Below are 5,632 nucleotides of genomic sequence, written 5' to 3'. Positions count from 1 at the left end.
GTAACTGGAACTAAAAGAAAAGCCAGAAGACCAATTACGATTAGAGGGTAAACACAGAGATTATACTCATTGTGAGATCACAGAAAGTTTTGAGTATCTTTTAGGAAAGTTAAGCAGAGATTTTGTGAGACAAGTAGCGAATTTGTGGTGATGTGAGATCTGAGCTGAGCTCTAAGAGCGCAGTTCCCATTCAGCACTCGGAGTCTAAGCTGCCAGGGAGCGAAGCCTCTGGGTTCAGGATCTCGCTGGTCGAGGGCACTGAACACCCACTGTGCCACTGGGCCAGCGCTCCAGATTCCATTTTCGAACGGGGCTTTTAGTGTAGCAGACATCTGCTGTAGCTTCGGGAACTTATGTTTTCTAATAGTCAAAGAATAAAGAATTGTCTGTGCAAGGATAATATTGAGTGGCTTATGTAATAAAGCACAGCTGCTTGTTTCCTGATATATAAGCTAAATAAAAGCTCACATCTGTTTGTGTTATACGAAGCCTGCAAAAATAGCAGATGTTTACAAGTAGAATTGTCTAGAAATGGCAAGAAATGGAAAAACAGGTCCGAAAAGGGGAGTGAATCTCATTTAAGTCTTCAGTGAAGCTGTTGCTTCTGCAGCGTAGGTACAATGTTAGAAAAGGGGTATTATTCAATCTACTGCTTTAAATTAAATAAAGCAAAGAAAATGAAGCAATTTGTGTTTATAGTTACGTAGTTAAAAAGTAAAACTCGCCAACATTCAGTTACTTAAAAAAACAAATACCCTACTTTAGCAAGTCGATTTAGAATTATATTTCTGGTTGTTAAGTCTGCATGGTTTTTGAAAATTTTTAATTTATTTTTGTAAATTAAAGATATAACCAAAATAAATTAGCTTCCATTAGGCATTCAAATTAATTATTTTTTACCTGGTAAGTTTATTCTGTAACAGTTGAAATGTTTTTGCAAAGAAAGGGAAATGTTAGTAAAATGTCTGTAGGGTAGGGTTAGGGGTTTATTTCTGGATAAGTTTTACTGGAATGTATCTCAAGTGTAGTCATGGTAATGTATCTAAGAAACCCAGACTTACAGAAATGTATTATCGTTTGAGTTATGCAAAGTTATGAAGTTATGTTATGAGTTGATTTATGAAGTAAACTTTTACTTTCTTATGATGATGTTTCAGTATATCATGGAATAATATTGTAATTTTATTTCATATAAGAAAAATAGGAAAATATTTTAATATGTCCATTATTTTATTATATGCTTTTTTGGTCAGTATAAGGCAATCCTATTTTACCTGTGTGGAAACGCTTGTCAAGTGCTTGGTTGTTCAAAATACCAGAGTGATTGTTTTTGGTTTGCCTGTTGAAATATGCTTAAAACACTTATAAGATGTCCATGGTGGTATGTACGAAGAAAATTAGACATATAATTTTCTTTTGAAACTTATCTGTATTACATTTTTCTCTTCTGCATTAGTGAAACTTGGAAAATTGGACGTCTTAATAATTTGTTTTTCTTTTGTTTTTTTAAATGAGATTTTAAAGATGGCTACGCCAATTGTAAATTTAACGACTAGAGCAGTGGTCAAGTTTGGTACTATTGTTCTTTGTCATAGTTTACCACTTTTTAATATAAAATATACTTCAAGTATTATGGCAGAGAAATACTGAATAATGACAACTTCCAATAATCTGCTAATGTGGTGTGTTAAAAAGAGGGCAGATTATTTTGGCTTATTATTATTAGAGAATGCCTATCAAACTCTTACAATGTTTTAAAAATCATGGGGTTGTTTTATATTTCTGATAATGCTAAAATGTCAACAAATTCTTAAAATACTTCTCAACTCCATTGGAAGTTGTGGGAAGTGAAGATTCAAGTCTTTGTTCTGATATAGCTTCATCATAATGCTATTTTCTGAATAGGTATTGAAATATTTAAATGTGAGTTGAACTATGTACTTCTTAGAGATATTATGGATTAACAACTGTGACTTTGACTCCTCTTTATTTATCTCTGTGTCTTCTTGGGGTGGTTCTGTATAGACAATGAAATATTAATACCAATGCTGATTCCTTCCCAGAAAATGTTTCATTTCAATGAGTTACCATTATAAGATGAAAAAAAAAGTTGTACTAACAAATTCTGGACATCTCTTATTATCAGCTTAAATGTACAGCTGGTTTTTTTTTCTGCTCTTATTGCATATCCATTATATATAACCAAAGTTTCATAATTGTGGTTATGTATGGCAATCTTGAATCTGGGGGAATACATATGCTTAAGTAATTTCAATAATTTGGGGGGGGGGACAGGACAAAGAAACTGTTATATTAAATTCATCTGACTGTTCCAGTGAGTACAGAACACTATATATGTTTTTAAACTAGACTTATAACACTATGGCTTTTGAGAATAAGTTAATTAAGGATATAAGTGGTCAAATGCTGTGATTTGGTTTTGTGGCAGAACTCTAGTTTTGTAACTGAAATAGAACATGTGTTTCCGTGCTAATAAAGATGTTTCACATCTTGTCAAGGACCATTTTTTGGTCATTATGTGCCTGAAACTCTTCAGCTATTTTGTTTCAGATTGAATTAGTTAGACAGGAACTAAATTGACATTTTGGAAGGTGTGTTTTTATTATTTAATGTGTGGTGGTTTTGCTAGGGGGAAAGATGCTCATTTTCTGTCCAGATGTGGCATTACTTCTGCTGTGCTCTTCATCATGATCTATGGACTATTCTACCTCCCAAGAGAGCCCAGGAGATTCTTACAGATGTACTAGAGCAATCTTTGGCTATGCTGTCCTCCAGATATTGTCAGGCCTGCCCCAGTTACAAGAGAACACCACAAATCAGGTAATGGTTGTATATTTAATGCACACTTTTAATGGATAAAATAAGTAAATCTTAGTTTTCTATTACATACTGCTTTGATTCAAATTTAAATGTTAATGAACACAGCAGAAGAGTAGACACAATTTATGTATTTTGATGTTCATTTTAATTCAATATATTTTGTATATTTAAGTATATTTGGTAGTCATCTGCTAAACTGGGCAGAATCAAAGACCTCTTTTGAACTCTTGGTGAAATTGTTGCATAAACTGCTTGATTGGTTTGAAAGCCTCATGTTGAACAGTGCATTGAGGAGTGGTGGCGCAACCAAAAATGTGGGCAGAATTGCCAGTGTCAGGATTAGAAATCAAGCCATTGATTCATGAAGAAATCTCCATGTGTTCCAACAGAATTTGGGTTTTCACAGCGCTTTTCAAGTGAAAGAGCTACAAGGTCACATCAAAAGATTTGCCGGAATGAAACCAGTGGTGGCGAAGGGGGGAGGAGGAAGAGGCTATTCCTTCTCCTGTCTTTTTAGGAAATATGAGGGTGGAAGTTCTTCTTGTTGGGATTCTTATGTTTTGCCAGAGAGGAGGGTCTCTTTGAGAAATACTAAAGCAGGTGTCTCCAGGCGGAAGCTTATTCTACCTCTGTCCTTTCTCTTTCTATCCAATGTTTTGTATGACTGAAGAAAATGGTGTATTTCTCATCCTGCCCCTTTGCTATATATCTTTGCTATATGAATATGTTCCTCTTTATAGATTTTGAAAGGGATATAGTCCATGGTGGCCATGCAAGTTAAAAACTTAAGAGCTTGTCATTTGTAGGAGGTGGGAGACACTCAGCAGAGATATGTTGTGTGAGCTAAGAGTTCTGTGCTGTCATCATAAGTTTTATTATGAAAAGGAGCAGTGTCATGGAACTTAAGTAACTTGCACAAGTTCACATTCTTGGAATAGGTGGGAAAAAAACCCGAGTTTTATTCTACATATCAAAATACCTGTTTGTATGCTCTATTCCTGCACTAATTTACTGTGATTAGGCCCTTCTATATCTTTAGGTACAGAGGGGTTTCCTGGAAACTTTCCTGGAAGTGTCCTGCGAAAAAAAAAATAGTTTGAAATATGAAGAATATGTATTGATACAGTATTTCTTAAACATAGTATTAATCAATTCTGTATGAATTTGCTTCAGAATACTGAACAAGAAAGAACTTTTTACATTGTCATTTTGTAGAGAAGCTGTTTTATTTAATAAGGTGATTCTTGAATTTGTCACTAAGTGAATTGAATTATCCAGTCATGCACAAATGAAAAAAACAATTTTTAATTAATATCATTCAATATATTTTTATCACAGAGGCTTTACATATTTTTTTAATAATACTGTACTTTGGGGGGGTGTCTTTTCTCCCAATGGTTCTTGAAATGTTAAGGAGCTGATCTGTAATACAGACAAATGCTGTTCACGTGTGTTTGCTTAGATTTTCCAAAAACAAGATGATCCTTAAAAATGCACATGATCACATATGCATCCATTGGCTTTTAGGCATTTAGGTACATTTTTCAGTCCAACTTCATGCCTGCCATGCATTTTGTGTTATCCGTCAGTTTCCTATCTGTTGTATGTCAGCATAGTCTTGTGAGATTATGTTGTTGTAGTCTGGCTTCTTGCTATGGTTTAGGCCAGTGACCCATGGCGCTCTGCCAGCCAACATCAACAGGCAACAGATTACTGACTCAGAAACGTTCCACGTCATAATATGTTGCCTGGCAGTTAAAGTATTGAAAATTGAAGATTTAGTTCACTTGTCGTTACTTTTTTGCTCCAGCAGGATTTGAAAATAGTATGTACATTCTAATTATACTTTATCATAAAGAAAACTAAATTTAATTTTATTTAGTTGTAGTTTAGAAGGTAAGTTGTTCCTGTCTAGTGGCATTGTCCTTTGGAAGATGAAATTTCTGTAATTTTTAAGTCTTGTTTTGACTAGTTTCAGTAACAACTTTTCTGTGAAAGCACTGAATTTTTACAGTGTAGTGGATTCAGAATTCCTACACCACCAATGGAAGATGAAATTTGAAGTCCATGCTATGTTTTAGGTATTTTATGTTGTCAGTTCTATTCAACTGAAATTTACCACTATCCCGATGTCCTAAGAAATGTTATTTTCACTTTTTTTCCCCTGCAGAATTGATATTGCAGCAATTTTGATGTCCACTGAAGATATGCTCTGGTCAGTTTGCAGCTCTGTACAGGAGTTTCTGAATGCACATAAATTCAGAGATCTCAAGATCTATAAAATACATAGCCACTGCAATAGTCTGCTCTCTGTGCTGGCTATTTTAACTTCACCACTGAAGAATTTGTATGAGTAAGTATGAAAGAAACATTCAATTTGAGATAAAATTGGTTCTTGAGCTTACATGGATAGATCTACAAGGTGAATAATTTTGTTGAAATACAAATGCAATGCATAGTGCTGATGGATTTTGATAACCTTTGACTATTTCTTGATTTGATCTTGAACTTATCTTTATGATCTTACCTAAAGCCCAATTATATCTGCTGGGATTTTATTAGCTTTGGATCATACTCCTGTACTGCACATTTTTTCGTCTGTTGATAACATAGACCATAGTGAATGTCTGGTTTGATTTCCTCTGTAACATGAACAGTAGAATTTCATTAATAATTACTGTCCCAAATTTGCAATTTACTGTTCAGTTAGGACACATTTTGTTAGAAACACATTCTTATCGGTCTAAAAACATTTACTACTATGGTACCAAAGCCTTTAGTAAGGTTTTCG

The sequence above is a fragment of the Fulmarus glacialis genome, unplaced genomic scaffold (assembly GCF_000690835.1).
Source record: "Fulmarus glacialis isolate BGI_N327 unplaced genomic scaffold, ASM69083v1 scaffold3204, whole genome shotgun sequence".
Taxonomy (NCBI): Eukaryota; Metazoa; Chordata; class Aves; order Procellariiformes; family Procellariidae; genus Fulmarus; species Fulmarus glacialis.
This window is presented reverse-complemented; position numbering follows the sequence as displayed.